Consider the following 24,582-nt stretch of genomic DNA (forward strand, 5'->3'; position numbering starts at 1 on the left):
TGGAAAGACTGGATAGAAGACCGCCCAGAGCTTTAAGCTCTAGAGTATCTCCTAGACTGAATTAACCACAGTAGATCTGAAGGCTTTCAAAATAAAACAACGAACAAGGACATAGTGAACTGTTAATTAGAATATTACCATTTTAATAAGGAAGAACTCGCAGAACCAGGGCACACCCTAATTTGTAAACAACTTTTCTGAAAACCCTGCCTAGACCACTCTGGTCCATACAAACCTCTTGCCATCTCCTCAGTGGCTTGAAGGGCTGCTCCTCACTCTTTACTGCACGTTTCTGCCTCTTCACATTAGGTTCCTGCTCCTCTGGCTTCTTCTACGCACCCCATAGTCCCTCTTTCCCAGGAGTCAGGTCTGTCACTGTACAAGGCCAGGAGCAATTGCCTCCACCCTGGGAAATCATTCTCCAGTGATTCAGCCAAATAATTTCTTAAACTAGCAACAGAATCTTAAACAGGTAAAATAGATGTCATCTGTCAATACAGCACTGAAACCTTTCAGTCCATGAATCTAAATTTGCCCAGGAAAGCCTTGATAACAAAATTAGTAGCATCCTCCTGCTGAGGTGGGAGTCTCTGCCTGAGCCTATTGAGGGCTATCCATCTCGGCCACAACCTGCTCCAGGCAGTCATCTTTCCTATGGGATGCAAGAACAAGCTGAAGACTGCAAATAGGTGCTGCACAACCAAGTCAGCATTTCCCAGCACTAAGTAGGGCCATACAGTGGGAAGGGATTGGTGTCTTCAGCCCTCTGCTGCTGCAGAGAATAAAGCATAAATAACTCGCCCTGCTCCTGCAGAGTATGCAGAATTTTCTTTCCCCTGCAGTTCCCACTCTGGCCCTTCAACTCGGGACAGTCTTTTTACATGGTTCAGCCTGTTTCTAAAGTACTATTTTATTAAATCTCTGAGGGCACGTTCATGAGCCTCACAGAGCTAGCAGTAAGTCGTGCTGTTCATTTCCCCCTCTGCTCTACCTTAGGGGTACAGACTATTACCTTTCAAAAATACCACTGAATTTGCTGCTAGCACTGTGAGGGGTCTTTTATTATTATTATTATTCTGTAAAGGCTGACTGCCTGTAGGCTGCCTAAGGGCTAGACTCTTAGGTTGCCTGGGTTACTCTTTCTTCCAGAACTCAGCTAATCCAGAAGCACATTATAAAAGAATTGTTAAATATTTTTAATAGTCAGAATTAAAAGTGAACACAGGGGCTATAAGAAAACATTTTGCCTTGAGGTGCATGGAAGAACCAATGTTGCTGCTAAAGATCCTTCTCAAATTGGAGCAGACTGCCTTTTATGAATTGCAAATCAAAGAAATCCTCCCAGGCACTCTTCTGTTTTACCTGCACTTCCATAAGCAAGAACCACCAATGTCTATGGGGTGGACACAAATCTGCTGACGCTGCTGATGACCTCCATTCATGGCAGTATGGTACCATATGATGGAAACACTTCCTAAAAAATTATCAAACTATATGATGAGGTTCACTACGTGCACATGCTGCATTTGTGTCCATGCACTTCACACCTAATATTATTGTGTCCTGATAGAAAAGGTTTTAAGAGTCAGTCGTTCATTGGGAACCCCTCAACCATCAAGTGGTTCATTATCCATTTTCTATCAAGTTTCAACCAATAGCCAGAAATGTCCTGTATGTGTTAATCCATCTACATGGTGGTCTCAATGCTCTCGTCAATATGTAGGTTGATACGTAAGGTTCAATGGAGAGAGATATTTCACCTTGACCTGTACACACCATCTCCACGCAGGGAGAAGGAGGTGAAAAGAGATTGAAATTTAGCTCTTAGATAAGCTTTTACTTTATGTAACTTGTACACAGACAAGACTACTTGATAAAGCATATAGATTAAATTAATGGCCACATTGCATTCTGCAGCTTTGGTTTTTTTGATCCGTACTATTAGTAAGGCACTTTAATTGGGAGATTAAAGTTTGTCAGCTGTCACATATGTAAAAGGTGTTCGTATTTTTTCCTGCAGCTTCACGTCTTGTCTGTGCTTTTGATACTGTCGTCTTTAATTATACAATTACAGGATTATTTTTTTAATGGCTAACTCATTTTCCATTAGGAATAAAATTGCCTTGGAATAACATCAGAGCTGTGTAGCAATAAACAACTTTTTTCCTATTCAGAATGATGGCTATTCCTGTTGAGACTGAGGGTTACAAGCAAAGAGAAACAGTAAAGTTGAAGAAAAGGAAGAAAAAGCTGACTATGGTTAAGACAGGTGAAGGAGACTTTAAAGAACTGGATTCTATTCTACCTTAGTTAACCAAGCCTGTGTAAAGTTAGGAAAGCAACTGAAATAAACTGGAAAAAAATCGCCACTATGTCTTCATTTGCTTTGAGGCCAAACAAAAACGTTGATGTGCAGCTGCTGAATGTTCTCACCAAAACTTAATGCCATCTGATTTTTGATTGACATATTGGGTGTTTCACAATGGAAAGTGCACTGAGATGCGGTCACATTTTCAGTGATTCCAAACATGTGCCCATATAACCATGTGTGTCTGCTGTCACTCTTATTGCCTCACATAACTGACACCAAAAACCTCACATAACTGACACCAAAAACCAAGTAATGATATTACTTCTATTTGTAAAGTTGCTGTAAAAAAAAAAAAAAAATAGAACTGTTTATATATTAGAAGCACCAGGTAGAATATCAAAGAAAGAATCCTGAAGAAATATGAAATTCCACCTTCAGAGCAGTATTTAAAAAACAGACCAGAAATAAAAATGAACATAGGAAACTAGAACTAAAAAAACAAGAATGTCGACTATCTGCTTTTTAAATCTATTTTGTACCTAAAATGAGGTAAAAGGAAAAAATAAAAACCCAACATGTCTTTTAAAAATATGTATCAGAACTCAAACAGTTAAGGAAGCCATAAGCCCTTCTGTGCCTTTTGAGTACCCAAATTCACATTCTGAGTTTAATATTAATAGTCTTTTCCTTGATTTTGTGATTTAATAAAAGCATTCCCAGTGGAAAAGGCATGGAATCTGACTACACAAATTTTGCTTTGGGTACTAATTACCTGTCACCGCTTTACATGGACAGTACAAAGCACTTTTTTTCGTTCATTCAGCGAAAAGTGTAACTGCTTATACTCTGGGTGTCCAAGTACAGTACTACCTTTTTCCTAGTCTTGTTTGTGCTTCTTACACAGTGCCATTTTGACATGGTGGTAGGCAATGGTAGTAGTTGAGCTGCCCTTGAAGCAGGAAGATGTTTCTTGTAAATTCATCCAAGAGTCAAAGTTTTAATAGATTAATTAAACTTGTCAAACTCTTTAAAAGCATTTCTCCCCAAAGTAATTTATCACCTATGAAGTAATGAACTAAAGTGCAATAGCTAATTACCTGCGGAACATAAGAAGTACAGAGCTTTTCACTGTAGGGTTACACTGTTGCATTAGCCTATGAATCTGAAAAATAACCCATCATAACGTAGGAGATGCATTTAAGGAGAGATCTTCAAATCTTCCGAAAAAAAATCATACTGCAACTTTTACAAGAAACAGAATGGCAAATTACATGCCCACCTCTTCTTGCACTCTGGTCCAGCTTTAACTACTTTTGAGGAAACATGAGACATTTGATTACTGAACGTTGTAACTTTGTTATTTAGCCTATTCCTGAAAAGAAAATTCACTATTGGAAATCAAAACAGACTACATGTGGTTGGCGTATTGGAGATATGAAATGCAGAAAATAACAGAAAAGACAACAAATTGAAAGACTGCCAAAAAACCAACCGTATAAAAACCACCACTACACCCCAAACCATACAGAATACAACCTTCTTACCACTCCTCTAACTGATTGAATAACCCAATTTCAACCAGCCACACTATTTTAGGGACTGGTGTAGTCCACAACTACACATTAAGATGTAACAACATACCATTAAGATGTCTGCACAGAGTACACAACAACGCTTTCCTCCCACTTGAATATTTAAGATTTGCACACTGTTTGAGGCATCAGTGGGTTTAAAAGTAACAAGAAATAAAGAGTGCAGCTCATTAAGGATTTGGTTAAAGAGTTAAAAAAAATAAAGTCAAGATTGCATGCTTCTCATTAAATGTAAAGTTAAATGATGTGTATGTCACATAAGGCTGGCACTATAAAAATAAGATCATCCATCACTTTTCATATTTTTGCTTTGAAATGAACTAGCAATCACATGAAAATTAAATCTATTAGAGATGTTATTTTTTAACCTCGTTTTTAGTAACTATGTCAAAGGCATAATTTTCCCCCCGAAAGAGCTATTTTAGTGATGCTCAACCTATTAGTGTAACTGATACAAGTTTTACATGGTCCAATAAAAAAAAAAATACTCCTAAAGTAGCTACTTCATTTTTTATGTCTCCCTACATTTCTGATTTCACTATTACCAAGCTATTGCCAAGACAAATATTAGAATTTGATATAAACTTCTGCTCTGCATTATAGAATGTACATGTGGGAAATATTTTTCATTACATTGCAATTTTACTCAGTATCCTGCTTGCAAAAAAGAAATGTTTGGACAACATGCATTTCTTTTTAGCTTTGTGTCGTATTACATTTAATACTGTTGATGTTTCCCCGAGTGCTGTTACTAGTATCGGTTGTATTTTTCTATTCTGCAAGTTTTTTCATGCTTTGCTATGTGGTGGCAAGTTTTCCACATTGTTTAACCCCAAAACCACTTTTTCTGGAAAAAAAAAAATCAGCTGGAAAATTGCTTCCTTATGAGGATTATGATTTCTGTCAGTGCCAGTAATAAAAAAAAGAATATACATACATATATATATATATTTTTTTTCCAAGGACAATCTCCAGCTGTTACTGGATAAAGGGGGAACATTAGTGACAAAGGATGAGGTATTCAGTTCCTTCTTTGCTCAGATTTTTAATAGTAAGGTGAGATGTTCCCTGGGTATTCAGACGGGAAGACAGGGAGGGAAAGCAGAACAAATGATCCAGGAGGAAAAGGCTACAGACCTGCAAGGCCAATTAGACATTCATAAGTCCATGGCCCCAACTGGAAGGGTTCTATCTGAGGGTATTGAGGGTGCTGGTGGACCTGCTTGCCAAACCCCTTTCCATCACCTATCAGCAGTCCCAGCTGACTGGGGAAGTTCCACTTGACCGGAGGCTACCAGATGTTGCACCCATTACAAGAAAGTTCAGAGGGAGGACCCAGAAAACTGCAGGCCTGTCAGTCTGACCTCAGTGCTGGGAAAGATCACAGAATGGGTCATCTTGAGTGCTATCACACAGCACACACACGACAACCGTGTGATCAGGCCCACGCAACGTGGATTTATGAAAGGCAGGTGCTGCCAAACTTACCCGATTGGCTTCTACGACAAGGTGACCCATTTAGAGGATGAAGGAAAGGCTGTGGATGTAGTGTACCGGGACTTCAGCAAAGCCTTTGATACCATTTCTCACAGTGTTCTGACTGAGAAACTGGCTGACACCGGTCTGGAGAGGCGCAGCCTCTGCTGGGTAAAAAACTGGCTGGATGGCCGGGCCCAAAGAATTGTGGTAAATGGAGCTAAACCCAGCTGGAGGCCGGTCACAAAAGGTGTTCCTCAGGGCTCAGTCCTGGGGCCAGTCCTGTTCAATATCTTTATCAACGACTTGGATGAAAGAATTGAATGTTCCCTCAGTAAGTTTGCAGATGACTCTAAGATGGAAGAAAGTGTCGATCTGCCTGAGGGTAGGGAGGTTCTTCAGAGGAGTCTGGACACAGGCTGGATCAATGAGCTGAGATCAACAGGACAAGCTTCAGAAAGGCCAAGTGCACAGTCCTGCATTTGGGACACAACAACCACGTGCAGCACTACAGGCTTGGGGAAGAATGGCTAGAAAGCTCTCTGACAGAGAAGGACCTGCGGGTGCTGGTTGACTGCCAACTGAATATGAGCCAGCAGTGTGCCCAGGTGGCCAAGAAGGCCAATGGCATCCTGGCTTGTATCAGAGATCATGTGGCCAGCAGGTCCAGGGAAGTGATTGTGCCCCTGTACTTGGCATTGGTGAGGCCACACCTTGAGTACTGTGTTCAGTTCTGGGCCCCTCACTTCAAGACAATTGAGGTCCTGGAGTGTGTCCAGAGAAGGGCATCCAGGCTGGCAAACCTTACGAGGGGCAGCTGAGGGAACTAGGGTTGTTTAGCCTGGAGAAGAGGAGGCTGAGGGGAGATCTTACTGCTGCCTACAATTACCTGAAAGGAGGTTGTAGAGAGATGGGTGTTGGTCTCTTCACCCAAGCAACAGGAGATAGGACAAGGGGAATGGCCTCAAGCTGCACCAGGACAGGTTCAGATTAGACATTAGGAAAAAATTCTTCACCAAAAGAGTTGTCAGGCTGGGGAGGTGGTTAAATCACCATCCCTGGATGTGTTTAAAAGACAGGTAGACGAGGTGCTCAGAGATACGGTTTAGTAGAGGATGGGTATGGTTGGACTTGATGATCTCAAAGGTCTTTTCAACCTTGTGAGTCTGTGATATGTCATGCTGCTGTGTAAGCTTTAAATGTAAATTTGAAGGTCTCTCTAATATCAAGACTGAGTAAATGCTTTAAAGTCGTAATCTAATGTACTGTTATTTACAGTAAACACTGAGTTTTACCACAGGATATACCTGACAATGCTTATAAATTAATACAAAGCACCTTAGCATGATTAGCAAAGTAGGTTAAATGTTTTCAGGTCTAGTCCTTTACCAACAAGAAAGCCATAGTACCTACAGCAAGCTGGGAACACTGTCATGTCACAAGAAAAGGATAACTACTCCACCATCTAGAAGAATTGACCTTTTTTTTGTTTTAAAAAAAAAAGCAAGCTGATATCCAGAAGTCCCAGGAGACACAGGAATTTCATGCAGCCAATCAGACAAACAGCCCAAAGTTGTGCTGTAATCCAAATAAGAAGTAATTATTCAAAAGGGAAACTGATGGAAAGCAAGGGAAATAGAACTTCAATGGTTCAAATTAAAGATGCATCATGTTAAAGAAAACATCAAAGAACAATGGAAGGACATGAGAGGGCTCTCAACATATGAGCTCAATAATTTAAGTGGTGTCAAAATGGATAAGGTTGCACTGTATTTTCCATGTAGGAAATTTAATGAAGTCAGTGTGTGGCTATGAACAAGTTTGGGCTTGAATCACAAACTGTTTCAAGTCAGCCATTGGCATCACCTTACTTAGTGAGCAGAGATCTCTCCTCTGCCAGAACTACAAAAAGTGTTTGTATTGCATTCATCAGAAATACCAGTGTAGCATAGGACACCTTCTTCCTACATAGGCTGGCGTTCTGAACAGGCATTTTAGTACAAGCAGCTATAAACTGCTAATCCAGAAATGAATCCATGTACTCTCCAGTATCTTCTACTACTGTCCCTCACCTGTTTCGTCCATGACAAAAAAAAAACACCACAAACATACAAAACCCTGGTTTTTACTCCAGTTCTCTCTTCGGAGCCTGGAGAGCTACAAAAACTTTATGATATAATAAGGTATCCCGTTCTCTTCCTTTTCCAATAAAAGATGAATGAACATGTGAGTTTAGAGGAGATTTAGCCCCCCAGTCAGGTATTTCTATGATTAAAATAAACTGGAATTACAGGTGCCAAGGACAGATAGGGAAGATAAAGGAGGAAGGGGATGAAGAAGAGAGCAAACCATCCATTAGTCAGCTTGCTAGGCACTTGCCTTATAATTGAGATCCAGCAATAACCTCTACAAAAAGCTGAAATAAACATAGGCTGAAGTAGTAGAGCATGTTAGCAATGCCATTCCACAAAATATGGGAGACAGGCCCAATGCACTGTTATTATACGGAAGACCTTGGAGTGATTTGATTTTATACAACTTCAGGTTGTTGCTGACATATCAGAAATGTTACTGAAGACAACAAAAAAAGAAGAAAACACACACACACCAAAAAGCCAAAAAAACCCTCTTCACAGGCCACAAAATTAATCATGCACTCCTCTCACAAACTAAATATAATAAATAAGCATACATTGAAGCATACATTAAGACCAGAGTTCACAGCTTCTTTTGGACTGCCTAGAAAATGAAGACTTTTGTTTCTGTTTTTGTTTACAGACAACAGCTTATTCTCCTGAATACTTTTTTTTTCTTCTTTGTGCTATTGAAAAAAGATAGGATCTTAATCTGTTGTTTATATGACAACAGAAATGTAATGGGGAACACATATTTACCTTCACTGTATTTGCTTGCATTAAATGGATTTCCTAGGTATCCATTCTTTTTTAAACTCTTTTGACAAAGAATGAACACAAGTAATTTAACCTTTTCTGGCCATACCCGAGAAGTACTTGGTCATTTTTGCATTTACAAAATACCATCCAAAACCTGTCCTGGTTTTACAAGGCATGAGCCTAGAGGGAGAGAGAAGGAGGTCATGAAATAGCTGTGCTTTTCAGTACAAGTCTGCAGAGACTTGATCTGTCCTTAACACTCAGATCTCCAGGTGCACAGAGATTTACCCTTCTCAGCATTTCTCACAGATAATCAAATTCAAATCACCTTTTGTAATTACATTATTAAACACCATAAGCTATTTTCTTTCTTTTTCCCCTCACCACCACCACATAGACCAGGTTTCCAATGTGAGTGCTTCCTTTATGGACATTTTTCCTTACTCATAGCTGCCGCGTCCTCAATACACGACTATCCTTATGGACATAAACTACTCCAAGCAGTCACATCTGGAATCACATTAGGAAGAAGTTGGCCAGACTGGGTGGCATGCAGGCAGGTAAAGCATGTTAATATGTACAGCAGCTCATTCCCTGCACTTCTGGGTTTGCATCTGCAGGCCGGGGCAAAACAGCAAATCTGCCCAGCGCAACACTGTCCCTTCGTTACTGTGCTTTGACTTGTAGGGTGTGATCACACCAGCAAACGTGATGGAGATACAGTTACTTAAATAATTTGCCAGACACTTTATTTTGCTTAGGAGAAAGAAGTGTGTGCCCAGCTACAGCTGCCATTAGTCACCATCACTTGTATTTATTCTGTATCCCCACACTAGGCTCACCGTCACGGGGAGTTTGCAGAACACTAATTCTCCATTTTCGATAAAACCTCCGAGTTAATCTACTTCTACTCCACAACATCTGACATGTCTCTTCCTCCTAAACAGCTAATGAATCACATTAATGTGATGAAAATTACAGGGATGATGCGTGCACGCAGAGATATTTGACGTGAACAAGGACAACCGATAGTATCCAGAGAATATGCAGCAGCTGGGATGTGCATAGTTTTGTAATTCTGTGTTTTACAAACCTGCACCAAAACAGTTTGCAGATGCATCCACCAATATAAATGTTATATTTTAGAGCTACAGCTTAACATTAAAAGTAAGGACACAAAGCCAATGTGTGAAACCTTCAACCAAAATACTCAAGAGCACAAACCTGAATTTTTATATTAATATTTTAGAATAAAATTTCAACGTGTCTGATATTTGGAGCTATAAAGGACTGATTTGTTTCAGGCTCCCTACATCTGCATTTGAGTAACACAGGTTAGAAGATGCCACTTGGGATTCGTACCTCAGCGATAACTCTTCTATCAAATCAAATCAAGAGGGTAACTTTTAAAGCAGCAGGTAAGTTAAACCCATCTACCAAAACCATGACAAATACACAGAGCTCCAGTGCACAAGCTTTCCTTAATCTCTAATGCCAAAAAAAGAGGTACATCCCCAGTATATCTTGAAGAAATGTTACCTCTTTCTCAGTGTCAAGGAAAGCGTTTGCTGCATTTCCGTGCTGAAATCCTGGGAAGTGGTGTAGATGAGCATTATGAAGAAAACACCTTGGCGCTGACGCCCAGAAAGCTGCTGGTGACACAGACCTGTCTCAGACCGCAGCCTGCACAACCATCCCTTTGTCTTTGTGCCAGGCAACAATAACCAGGCAGAGCAAGTGAGCACGAAGCCCAAGTACAGTTACAAGCACAGCTAGCCTTTGTGGTTCTGCTCCGGCACATCACACCAAGCTCCAACATCTGCAAGAGAAGCCAGCCTGGGGAACCACAGGTGTGCCAGCTGCAGGACTGGACGATGTATGACAGTGACCCTACATACTATAAGGAAGGCTGAAAAAATCAGCCATTAGACAACAGATGTCATCTTGGCCCTGCAGCTCATCATAAATTATTGCAATAAGTTTTAAACACAACTCCTGAAACTTAGACTGCTTTTTAAGCAGAATAATAGCTATAAACGCAGCTAACCATGATTACTGAATAACTGCAGAGTCCTCATGGGAGGTTTTTTAAGCCTTGCCTTTCACCCCTTTTCACTGAAGTGAAAAAGTAAAAAACCCAAAGTAAAAAACCCAAACCAAACAACAAAACAAGTAAAAAGGATGCAGATTGTCCCTATGAGTGTGGATATGTCAAACATATTATTCTTGTTATTACCTCTGAGCTGTATACATCGATTATGAATATTGTTGCAATATGCAATATATAGCTATAAACATTATCCATTTTATGTTACACTCATCTGCTGTAACAATATACAGTTTATATATTATACAGTATAACCACACCATATTTCTACTTAATACGTATTCGTGTATTTTTTTAAAAATGCACAAATAAAAGCAAGCATTTAAAACCAAACAATTAAAAATATGTATCGAGACACACTGGTCAACAACTAAAAGGCAAATGGCTCCAAAGTGGAAAGGAATCCCTTCCAGGAGCAGCAGGCAAGTGGAGAAAGGACTGTTTTCTATTTGGTCTAACAGCAGGATTTGTTATCGTTTAAATACACGCTCTAATACACTCAGTGTTTTGTGCTACGTTTAACAAGATTAAGTGATCATACAATGTTTCATCTCAAATCTTTATTGGAAATCAGATGACAAGCCTCATTTCTTGCCAAAACATTGTCCCATGGTTCATGTGTGATGCTAATTCCAGCTGAATGAGTAAATCTGTTTACCCAGACGTAACAAGAAAAGTGCTATTTATCAATTAAAGGATTCTCTTAGGAATACCTTTCTTTTTTTCCGGATTTCTTTAATTTTTGTCTAAACATGTGAAACTTTGCACCAAAAACCTAGATTATGAAGTTCTAAGGCACTATTTAGGCCTCAACGTGGATAAAATTTGAAATATTGTTATCGTTATAGTCAAGGAATTTATAAAAAAATAAATCAAACCTTATAGAAAGCGCCAAGCTTTGTAAGTATTACTTTCAAAGGAACATTTCTTTTTTACAAATGTCTAAATGGAGGCTAGAAGACAGAAAGACTAGCAGTGTACATGGACTGAACATAGAGAGCTTCAGACTGTAACAGAATGATGTATGTACTAAACCTGAAAATAATGCAAGCCTCCTGATCCATGGATGCGTGCCAACCCCTACATTATACCAAGAGGCAACATAGGTGGGAACATAACTCCATTTTTCAGATTCTTATACCTGCTGAAAAGAAATCCTGCAACTATGACACCAGGAAGTAATTAATTACTTTTAGTGTATCTTTAGCCAATACATCTTATAAAACAGTTTCTATCTTACTAAGTGCTGTAGACCTGCCTCGGCTATAACCCATACTTAGAGTGACAAAGAGGGATCTTCAGTTTCTAGTCTAGATATGAGATTTTTTTTTCCAGCCTAGATTCTTGCTGATATTACATTCTGTTTCCTTATTGATTTTTTCTTCAATATGTTTAAAGATTCAGTTGCACCACGAAGTTACACAGGCACATACAGGAAGCTGGCAACATTGGGACTTTGGAAAAGTTAACAACCACAACCAGTATTAGCCAGGGAATTTTTGCGTGCCTACTTTAATGAGGACAAATTGCAGAAAAGCAATAGACTTCTTTCATACTCCCAACACAACTAATATTAACAGCTGAGCTAAGCAACTATTTTGTTCTGTGAAAGAGAAACGAGGGAAATAATATGCTATACTCTTTTACAATACAATTTTGTTCACTGAATGCAACTTCAGTTGGTGTCATGGGTTTATTTAACATTTATAACACAAAACTCCTGTTTCTCAAGGATGAGCCTAAACCACTGTGTTGAAAAATATCCCATACCAGGATGCTTTTCTCAGCACTTTGAAAGTCGGTTTGACAGTCTTGCTTTGAATGAAGGAAAGTGCATTTGAGCTTGAGCATCAAACAGTCAAGAATTTCCTAATCCCTATATTTAGTTTATTCAGGGTGTATTCTCAAGATAGTCACCTGAAAAATGGATTCCAGCCACTGCTCAAATATTCATTTACTATGCGAAGGGAAACTGCAAGCATTCAGAGAAACAAATAGCCTGATGATTTTAGTTTCCTCTTTAAGAAAGAGAATGATGCAGGATCCCAGCAGCAGAGATTATGATGGAATTGTCTTTCTCCTGTTCTCCGTGAGCATGCTCATTTCCAGACTATTGCATAAAGAGAAATGACACAGCGGGCTTGAGAACGGCTTTGCTGGTGTACAAGGCTGAAACTGCTACTCTGCCAAGAAGAATTCCTTTTCTATTCTGCAGTTTAAATATTTTTTCCCCTATTCAATCTTGCTTAACTAAAAATATAAAATAAAACAAAACAGAACACAGGTTGAGGTTAGAGGGGTTGTGGGGGCTTGGAGTTTTTGTGGTGGTGGTGGTTTTATTTAGGCTTTCTTGGGTTTGGGGTTTTGTTTGTTTTCTTCCTGATATAAATTGGGTGATGAATATCTGAATCTATCCTCACACACCAACCAACCAGAACAAAATGAAGCTCTAACAGCTATGAAGGAAACCTTTAGAAGTAGCTATTTTGAAATTAGCTGTGGCTGGTATTCTGGCCTCACTTTGGATGGGGTATTTTTTTTCTCTATCTGAAAAACAGGCAACGGCACCAGGACATTTCCTGTTATTTTCAGCTTTTTCTGCAGTCTGAACAGGCCTCCTGGTAACACTCATTTGCTGCGCTATAAACCTCCGGGTTCTTTAACATGTTTCCTGCTAACATTTTTGAGAACTCTTCAGAGCCAGTTTATTTTTCAAGGTATTTTTCCATAGCTTTCACTATTATATTTTTTAATTAAAATGAATAACATTAATCAGAGCTATAAAGTGTTCTTTGAGGAGTTTTATGACCTCTTCAATCATCAAATGAGGTTCTTCATTTAACAGCAAGGTTTCTCCCAGTAGTCTTACACTTTTATATTATTCTTACTGTTAAAGTGTTTGCTAAACAATGATTTCGGCCTATGTCCCCAAAATTTCTTTCAACAGTCTAGTGACTAGTTTGAATCAATTGTGCTCTGGTTTTCCAGAAAAGCTTTTTCCTTTTTTAGCTTGAGGACCTAGGATGGAAAAGTGCTTAGGGTTAAACATAAGACCTATTTGGTGGTGGTGGGTTTGATTTTTAATTTTTTGTTGGGTTTTGGTTTGGGAGGGGCATGTTTGGTTCTTTTTTGGTTGTTTGTTGGGGGGAGGTTATTTGTGTTTTACAGAATGTGTTATTTCACCTGAGGCCTCACCAAGTCCAGAAGAGTAATACAGTTGCCTGCCATCCACATGATCCACCTCACCAGACAACCACCAAAAGTTTCTGCTGTTTTCAAATGTATAGTTTTTGGAAACCAAAAACTAACCCAAGACCCATTTCTGTGGCATAGTTGCCTAAAGAGTTATTCCCAATTTGAATTCAAATTAAAAAAAAAATATTATGTAGCAGCAGTAGATTCACATGGCTCTATTATAAATTTTGAATCTACAGAAAGTAAAGAATGAAATTTAGAAGTGAAAATATTTATCCTAGGAAACAAAAGGGCTTATGAATCCCTGAAGACAAAACCACAACTGAATATATGTTATTTAAAAGGACTATTCATTTTATAAGACGATATTTGGAAGTATAATCTAAATTGTAGTGAAAATGCTAAACAAAAAAGGTAAAAATCAAAATAAAAGATTTTTTTTAAGTCATAAAAAACATTTTATTTACTTGGACAATTTTCAAAGGCTAAATGGGTTGACAACACAATACAAGTTAAAATTTTCAAAGTTTAAATTGAAGTTTGTCGTCACAATACTGAAATCCCTAAAATTCCTCAAAGTTCAAAAACGTTTTCTCTCTTTCACAACCAGTTTTTCAATGGGAAAGAATTTTGCACCAAACTGTCCTGGAGGTGAATCAAGAGGGAGTCATTTTAAACTTCAAACAACTGACTTTTCCTGCACTAAGGCTGAAAGAACATTCTGATGGTGTAGCATGCACCGCTCTGACTCAATCTGTCAATTTTAAACGGATTACTTTCAAACTTACTCTTATATTTAGAAAGATTGAAATACAAAAATCCTTTAGACCAAAGAAAAGAATTTGATGGAGTTCATTTCAACTTAAATTTGAGTAAGGCCTGCAATATAACTTCAGAATACATAGGTTGTTATGGTCTATTTAAAAATTATTTCTAAAACTTTCCTTAAAAAATCCACCCTTTTTGGACATCTGTGTCACTCAGCACCTTCAGCCACTAAGCACTTAAATGCAAAGAAGCAATTGCTCTTCCTGAAACAAGGCAATCTAAAATCCATCAAAATCAGATTTCATCTTCTGCACAATTTATTTTTTCCTCTCGTAATGTGAAAACCAGAGCAAAAATAAGCAAAATACTCTTCAGCTCAAGTTAGAATTGATTTCCCACCACTGAGAAATACACCGTAGGTAATATTTCACAGCAGAAACAAGGCTATTCCTTCCTATTAGATGTATGAAATTATGAGTGTTACCGTCCCCCCAAGAACACATTTGCTGTTTGACTGCATCTGTGGAGCCTGTTATTTGTACAAAAAGGGATCTACGGTTTCAGAGCAATGAAATGCACAGTGTACTTTGGCAATCAGGGTGCTGAACGACGACACCTTGCAAATTTATCCGTGCTAGCGTAAGACGCTATCGCCTTCAGCTGCCTTACCCCCCTCCGCACGAGGCTGCTGCCCCCACAGCAGACGCTGGTGGAAGAGAGCACACTGCGCGCCTTGCTTGCGTGGGTGCAAAGCCTGGGGTTAGCTCCAACTCCCTTTCACGGGCAACTTAAAAATTCAGAAATCTGCAGTGCAGCAGGAGGGGTGCAGGCACACAGCCAGCTCCACCAACAGGTTGGGGGGTTATAACCGGAGCTGTGGTGCTGAGCTGTACTTGTCAGCGTAGCTGGTATAGCTGTCTCCATCCTATCCACCAGCTTCTTGCTGAAAATTTATTAAGGGCAAGGGAAGGCAAGTTTTAAGATGTCTTCTACCTGCCCTGCAGTCCTTTTGCATGAAACAGTAATTAAGAAATTTTCTTTTCTGTGAACATTCCTCAGATAAACATTTATTTTTGTAACAGGTCATGTTGACAAGGTAATATAGAGGAATTTTCAAGTTAATGACTTTTTAATATACATTAGCATATATATGAGTGTCTCCTTAGTATCAGATTAAGCCTGATGAAATCAAAGTTAATCAGATATGAGTTTCATTTCCGTTATCCTCAAAAATCCAGTATTCTTCCTCTACTATATTAGACTATGTTACACTAAAGCTTTCTGTTACTTTCTGTAACCAATAGAAACAAACACATCTGGAAGTATGTTTGAACTTTCTTGCTAAGTTTCTAATGCAAACTCCTATCAATACCAATGAGGAAAAGTGAGACCTACCTAAAGGCCTCTGTTGTCATTTCTTCTACAAAATTAGATTTTGCTAAACCTTAAGCAAGGTCAGCTTCTGCATGAAACACAGTTGAAGGTCTAATATTTATCACCATCTTCAATGAACACTTGATTATGAATTATCTTCTCAGATATGCATGCAATTTTAAAGAAATACTGTAGAATCACACAATGATAGAATGGGTAGGGTTGGAAGGGACCTTAAAGATAATCTAGTTCCAACCCCATGCCATAGGCAGGGACATCTTCACTAGATCAGGTTGCCCAAAGCCCCATCCAACCTGGCCTTGAACACTGCCAGGATAAGGTCTCCACAACTTCTCTGGGCAGCCTGCTCCAATGTTTCAATTTCTTCCTGATATCTAATCTAATTATATCTACCCTCTTTCAATTTAGGGCTATTACCCCTTGTGCTGTTATTACAGTCCCTATAAACAGCCCATCTCCAGGTTTCCTGTAAGGCTCCTTTAGGTACTGGAAAGCTGCTGGGTCTCCCTAGAACCTTCTCTTCTCCAGGCTCAAAAAGCCTGTCATAGCTTGACCCTGTCTGGAGGCCAGATGCCCACCAAAGCTGCTCTATCACTGCCCTTTTCAGCTGGACAGAGGAGAAAATATATAGAGAGAGGCTTAGGAGTCGAGATACGGACAGGGAGAGATCATTCTGCTGTCAGCGTCATGGGCACAACAGACTCCACACAGAAGAAAGGAAAGAAAACTCTAATTGATGACACTGCACCCCGCACCCAGTGACACCAGAGTTGGGACCAGATCTTAAAGCACCTCCCCCCACCCCTCCCTTCTTAGCAGACTGCACTTTAGTCATGATTTTGCTCCCCTTTCTTCCTCCCCCCATTGTGGCACGGAGAGAGGCAGGGAATGGGGGAATGGGAGTTTCAGTCAGTTCCTCATGAGTCTTTTTCCTTCTTAGCTGGGAGTGGCATTCCTCACACTCTTCTCCTGTACCAGCGTGGCGTCCCTCCCACAGAAGACAGTCCTCCACAAACTTCTCCAATGTGAGTCCTTATCCATGGGGCTTCATCTCTTCACCAACTACCCCAGCATGAGTCACTTCTACAGGGTGCATTTAGAAATCACAGAATGTCTCTCAGGCCCAGACTGCTCCAGACCAATCCTCCAGTCACAAGCCTCACTCCCCGTGTTGTCCCGGTGCCCCCCTCCACCGGCCACCCAGCAAACCTGCTACAATGTAGGTCTCCCTCTTTCTGTGTCTCCATCTCTCTCTTCAGGCTGCAAGTGCTGGCAGAGGCTTTCTCCAACACAGGTCACAATGTCTTCCATATATCTCCACCTGCTCCAGCATGAGGCCTCTCCACAGGCTGCAGGTGGGGTCTTTGCTCGCCATCATCTTCCATGGGCTGTGGAGGGATACCTGCTCCACCATGGTCTTCACAGGCTACAGGGAAATCTTTCCCTCCTGTGCCTGGAGCATCTCTTCTTGGCCCTGCTTTTGCACTAACCTTGGTGCCTGCAGAGTTTCTTACATCTTCTCACTTCCTTCTCTGGTGAAAAAGCAGCTGCTTACATTTTTTTTCTCCTAAATGTGATTCCCAGAGGCTCTGTGACAGTTGCTGATGGGCTCGGCCTTGGTCAGCGGTGGGTCCGGCCATGAGCCCAGCTGGTGTTTGCTCTGTGGGGCCTGCAGAGAGCTTCTGGCTGCTGCTTGCAGAAGCCACCCCTGCAGCCCCCCTCCTACACCAGAACCTTACCACAGAAAACCACAACAAAGGCGAAGTCTCTCAGCCTGTCTTCACAGGAGAGGTGCTCAAGTACTCTGATCATTTTTGTGGCTCTCCTCTGGACACACTCCAACAGGCCAATGTTTTTCTTGTACTGGAGAACCCAGAGCTGGACATGGTACTCCAAGTGGGGTCTCATGGGGGCAGAGGGGCAGAATCAATTCCCTTGACCTGCTGGTCATGCTGTTTTTGATGCAGCCCAGGATGCACTTGGCTTCCTAGGCTGCAAGCACACATTGATGGCTCACGTTGAGCTTTTCTTTAATCAACACCCCCAAGTCCTTCTCCCCAGGGCTGCTCTTAGGGATATGGTTTAGCATAGGATGGGAATGGTTGGACTCGATGATCTTCAAAGGTCTCTTCCAACCTTGTTATTCTGTGATTCTGTGAATCCATTCTTTGCCCAGCCTGTAGTTGTGCTTAGGATTGCACCAACCCATATGCAGGACCTCCACTTGGCCTTGTTTAACTCCACCTGCAGTTCACATGGGCCCACTTCTCAATCCTGTCAAGGGCTCTCTGGACAGAATCCCTTCCTTCTAGCCTGTTGACATCACCATGCAGATCAGGGTCATTGTCAGACCTGCTAAGGGTGCACGTGGTGCCACTATCCATGTCTCTGACAAAGATGTTAAAACAGTGCCAGATTTTAAACAGGTACTGACACCTGAAGAACACTTTGGTACCCAACCCCTCCCCTACATGCTCACACAAATGGTATCAACAGAAGAGCAACGGCTCTGCCACTGAGCTAGACGGCTGCTTATGTATGGTGCCTAGGTATTCACAAATGCAACGATAGCGTAGGCATATTTAAAGCAAATGAAATAGACTTGTCATAAATATTTGGTTTTCATAAATGTTCTCCCTCTCTTCCTGGAAGAACAAGTTTGCAAATCAGCTTTTCATGACATTGTATTGAGTTGATTGGATCCTTCAGGCAGCTAAGAGGCTGTATCTGCTACAGATTCCCCTGAAGTTCATTTTGAAATTGAAAATGTTTACTGTAGAATTGAAATAATGCCATAGGGATAAGAGCAAAGGCTTATCTATTATCTCAAATGGATGCAGTCCTAAGTAGCACTTTATTTATTTCACATCGTTCACATAGTTTATATCACTTACTGTCTGAGAGATACAGAAGAATCTTATTTAAAAAGATCTCAGTCTCTCATCTACGAACTATGCTTTCAAGAAAGCACAGCCTATTAAGAACATATATACCTATAAATCACCTAAATATGTATTGTTCTTGCCTAGCAAGTTTGACTGCCAAATGCTCTGCAAGATTAGGAACTGGGTTACTGAAATTCTCAGGTTTATGCAGTTAAGGTGTAGGGAAGAGATTTTTCCAGTGCACGTGCATTGGAGATGGGACTGAGAAACATACCACAAATAACTAAGAAAAAAAACCCCAAAAGGTAGGGAGAGGGAGGAATTACTGCCTCTTTGCAGGCTGTGATTCCTTGACAGCCACAGGCAGGCTCACAGCCACCGCTGCAGTCCTGCCTTTCTGTCCCTTCCCATCACTTCAACTTCTGTGATGAGCTCTTTCAATTTGCCAAGCCAAGTGGCTAAGAGAAAAACATTAGTTTAAGCTCCCTTTGTGCCCATTTGGTGACCTGAAATGGTTTACTGTAGGTCAAAAGACAGGACAGAGCAAAAGGAGCACAGGTTGTATTAAAAGTCAGCATTTATTCTTTTTTCTGCCATTTGTGGGGTGATGGGTCACACCCTGCACTAGCACAGACAGCTGCAGGTGAAATGGGATGGAAGAGCCTTTCGCACAACAGATGTGATATCTTGCACCCCAACATTGGCGATCCTTAGCTATGCTTTTGCTTGAGGTTTCTTGTTGTTATTTTGTTTTCTCTTAAACAAAAAAGGAAGAATTTTCAGGTGCAAAAACTTCATCTGCTTTGGCAATACTAAATTTACCTAGTTTAGTATTGCTCACTTTTAAGGAATACTTTAGGATTAATGGAATTGGAGATTATTAACATGTTGGAACCAGTGCATCACAAACACCTCTTGTATGGTGCTGTAGCAGGGCAGCTAACCTGACATCAGGATATGACCTCCTAATCTGATGCTAGCTCAACAGATATTTAGAGAGTATAGGTAAGTGTAAGCAAATGGTCAAGGATGTTACTATTAGTTTATCTTTTATTTTCCCCTTTCCCAATATCCTCTCACTGCAGCTTTGCTTTCAGTAGTGGCTGAAATTTTGCCAGGCACGGAGGAACAAACAGCTACAAAAAAAATTATTAAAAGACATAGAGGTCATTTCCCCACAGACTCTGTGAATATTGCCCAAACAAAGAATGTCCCTATAGAGAAAAGTTATAAATTAATTCACAGGTCACGTTTATTATGTGTCCAAACACAGCAAGATTCCTCTACTAACAGCACTACAAGGATTAGTACTCTTCCTGAAAAATTATTTTGAAAGCCTAAAAAAAAGAAAAAAGAGCTTCTTCTGACTTCTATGACTTATTCTGAAGGTCTACAGACACTCAGGGTTACTGCACAGCATCCCAAAGGTCAACACTTCACTACAAGATCAAAACTAACTACTTTGAGGTTACACCCAAGCTTATATATAGAAGAGGCTTGGGGTCTGCTCCCCAGCCCCAAGGTCACCTGCTCCTCTGCAGCACCTCTCATAGCTGTGGTGCAAAGCTCCCTGACCCTTTCCTCTCCCCACAACCCATAGGCATGGGATCATCAGCCACACTGCCCCTGGGAACAGTCGCAGGCTCTGCTATTCCCAACCTTATCTTCATGTGGTGTCTGGAAAACCGTAACTGGGCCTAGATCAAAATCCTGCTATGAATCATCCTAACAACAAAATGAGTAAATTGCATGCCAGTGTTCAGACTATACTTTAACCCTGTTTTGTTTACTACTGAAGACACGACCTTGGTGCCTAACATAATAACAACAATCTCCATTTTGGTCAATTAAAAAATAAAATGCTTATTTTTTAATTTCTAACCCTCTTCCAAAAAAAAAAAAAAGCACACAAAAAAACCACGACCCAAAACAAACACAAAACCACAAAACACCTCTAAGAATTTTTTTCCACATTTTATCTGTCTTCATGACCTGACGTTAACAGCTACATATGCCCCAGCTAAGTACACCTTAAATAGTACCTAGTTAAATTCCCTCTATGTTTTACTTAACTCATTCCAAATAGTTCAGGGAGGGCTGGCACAATACCAAGGGAAAACAATGGGATTGAATCTAGTGCTTTTATACACAGCATGATCAAGATTTTTTTGTTACACAGGAGTGAAACAGACTCACAACTCACCAAAACACTGTAAGCTTCTACAAAACTCAGCAATAATTTCAGGAACCAAGATCCACTGAGCAAATGCTCACCAACATTCAAGAGCATACCAATGACTAATTTCAAGTACATGCTTTGAAGCAACACACTTGAACCTCACAATGACTGTTGGCTTTGATTTCCTACCAGACCTACCCATGCTCTCATGTGCGTAACAGATGTGATCTACGGAAATTTTAGAGCCTACTTTGCAGAAAACAGAGATCAATATTAAGCTAGCACTTAAGAAGCTGGGTGAGTAGAAAGCAAGAGCTATTTGTAAATGAAAAGGAGTTAAAAACGAGCATTATACTACAATCAGTAAGAAAGAAAACCACCAGTAGACTACATACATGTTCAAAAAACTTAGCAATTTTTAATCTTAAGTATTTACCACCCCAATAGATTAAGGCATTCATTCATGTTTTTTGCAACAATGCCTGTCCCTGCGCAAGATTGATGTTTCTCTTTTGATATCAGCTTGTTACACTCTAATACAACAAATAGGCTGTTCAGAAAAATAATTGAAATATGTAGGGGGAAAACTAGGATAGTACTATGACTGTAGATTCTGGTACCAGATGTCCTATTAAAAAAAATATTATTTTTTACTGGACATGACCAAGGTCATCTCAGTGATAACAAAACTCGAAAACCCCACTTCCCTCTATCATTTCTTAACCCAACATCTTTGCCCTCATCAGGCGTATCCTTAGCACCATCACTAATGGTTTTCTGTACAGCAAAAGTATCACTAGGCTTGTCATCCCTGCCAGGCTCCTCTGGCAGAAAAATCTCTGACTTGCTTTAACAGCTTTAGAGAGGCTGTGACAAGCATCACAACAATATCTTGACAAATCATTTTGAAACGTAAAGAACTGGTTATGGACACACACTAAAAGAAAAAGTAATTTACTGTTATGTTTTAAAAATATATATTTAAATAAATACTATTCCAAGTTGAGTTGATAAAAAAATCTTTCCATCTTTAGGAAAGAGGATAAAATGATGAAATAGGTTTGTTGAGTCTCAAAGAAAAATGTGTCTAGAATGAAAAGGTTTTTCTTTTGTGCGTAACACTGATTTCACAGGGGGGGGGGGGAAGAAAGTAAGTGCAAAATGTCATTTTAAAGAAAAGCTATTTGTTTGAGCATTACAGGCTGACTTGAGTAGGGGATGGTTTGCTAACTCTACAATGAAAAATATTCTTTTAAGCAGAATTTCAGCTCCCACACTTCAGAGTCCAGGCACTGGCTGGATACAGAAGCCAGTATAGGTTCAGAACAAGAAACTGAAGAGCATCACAGCCTACAACAGTCACTGTCTTCATTGCGTATTTAATGCAGTAGAGGCAAAGATGATTCCTATCACAATGTCCAGACAAGGGCAACCAGGAAATTTCAGAGTTTGGGAAAAAACATGCATCAGCGAATGCATCCCTTGTGCTCCTTCATATTCTAGCTAAAACTGAAAAACCCATCTTAATTCTTCTGAAAAAAGAAAGAGAGAAAATTATAAAAGCTATGCTGTGGCAGAAGATCTTTTTCTGTCCTATGCCCTGAACTTTTGTAAAGAACAATCAACCATGAGCCCTTATCTTCATAGCCCTTCAGTAACAATGCTGGGTAACTGTTACGGACTTTGCACAGTAGATAGGTCTTAGTAGAGCACAAAAGATTGTAATGAAGTTTTGGATATTATTCACTGGGATAGTAATGGGCTTAGACAATGCACAAACTGCATAAATATGAAGTCAGGTAGGGCGTGTCCAGCGGAGGTTTAACTATAGCACAATTCCTCAGCATAGACAAAAGCAAGAGAAGAAAGTTTCTCTGCCTTTACATATATTCAGAATAGAAGGAAAACTATCTCTGCTTGCAAAATAGTAAAAAAACAAAACAGCCAATTCAAAAAAGAACTACCCTAAATAAACATGACCTTAAGCTTTTTTTTTTTTTAAATGACAAAGTATTCTCAAATTATTCTGTTTTCTTTCATTTCAATAGTACAAATATCTCCAAGCTAGAGAAGCAATTTTTTTGTATCCTGGTGGAAATAATATAGAACATCCAGAAACTCATTATACCACAATTCAAAACCAGTTTTATTACCTATTTCTCACCATATGTTCAAGTAATTACAATCAGTGTTAAAATCTTGTAATTATAGCTTGCACAAAATTAACTGTATGGCAAGAGTTTTCTATATCTCATATTTTAGTAACGCTTGTTATTAATTATTTGCATTTCTTCAATTTCTAGAGGCCACTTCAATAAGAAAATACATGAGGTAAGAGGCAGATCATGAGCTTTATCTTTTAAAAAATGGGTTGGTTTTCCTACATCAGTCTAATTTCAGAGGCACCAACTTGAAGTATTACCACAGAGCATTAGTACAGGGTAAAGGTAAATTCCTGTATTTCTATGTTTTGCCACATTTAGTTGGATTAATTAATTCTCTGGTTTTAATAAAAGAGACTTTAGAAGGACTTAGACCATTAAGGTTACTTTCTTAAACAGCTACTTTTTTCTCTTGTCCTTAACTCTGTTGGTACCTTTTTTTCAGATTAACTAAAGGTGTTCCTCTCCTGCATGCATTTCCTTGTATTTTTTATTTTGCTTCTTTAAATCCTTGTTTCTTTTTTGTAAAGATATAAACATAAACAGAAAACAATTATTTTCCCCAATATGAATCACTTAGTCTGAATTGTATTCTCAAGAAACTAAGCATATTCATATCTATATAGTAATGCATTGCACCATATCAGCAAAATTAGAGCTTGGCTCCAAAGTTTTAAAATATGTCTGTTATTTTTTATTTTATTATGTTATTATTATTTTTTTTATTTTTCCATAAATAAATGGGATTAGCCTTCATGGATTCCATAAGGGAATCCAAAATTCATGCATCTTTTTGTACTCAATTACAGAGGTTTTTGTTACAAAAAGGAAGGCAAAGCATAAGCAACCATCATGAAGACTCTGCTTGTTTCTGTTTGACCAGATTTTATGCAGAGAATTTCTTGCAATACTTCGATTTAGGTTTCAGTAACTTTGTTTCATACAGATATTTCAATTGGTAAGCTGTCAAGGTGGATGGCATGCTTTTAAGACACACACAGACAGCATCCTTAAAAAATTAAGTCACTCAGAATTTCTGGGTTTTATCACAGACAGAAATTGGTCCAGCAACTGAAAACCCATTCTTTTCCATTATCTTTATTGACAGTAATTCTAATATTTATCTACAGTATCTGCATTTTTTCCCATTTGTGTCTTGTGAGGCTTTTTGTTGGTTGTTTTCGGGGGTTTCTTAAATGACCAGAAAAATATTCTTTAAAAATTGCACTGATATACCAAATTTTTTTGGAACTACTTAGTAAAATTATCTTAATGTAAATGCATGAGAAAGTAATAGCAAAATTTACAGTACCATATACCTCACTGCATAAACCTGAGCAAACTTCTCTCTGTTTCAAAAAAACAGGTAGCATTTTTAAATCTGCATTGTCTTAGAAAACTGTTTCCTATGCTTTCATCACATACTGACATTTTCTTACATATTTTATTTTTAATTTCCACTATTAATATTTCTAGCATGCATACTCATAATATTACATCCTTATATATACATATATGAAAATAAATACATGCACATACATGAAGTCCAATCAACTGAAGGAACCAATTTAAAAAATAAAACCCCTTTCAAGTTTTTCTGAGATGAAGAAGTTAGCAA

The sequence above is a fragment of the Gallinula chloropus genome, assembly GCF_964237585.1.
Source record: "Gallinula chloropus genome assembly, chromosome: 1".
In the NCBI taxonomy this organism is placed as follows: Eukaryota; Metazoa; Chordata; class Aves; order Gruiformes; family Rallidae; genus Gallinula; species Gallinula chloropus.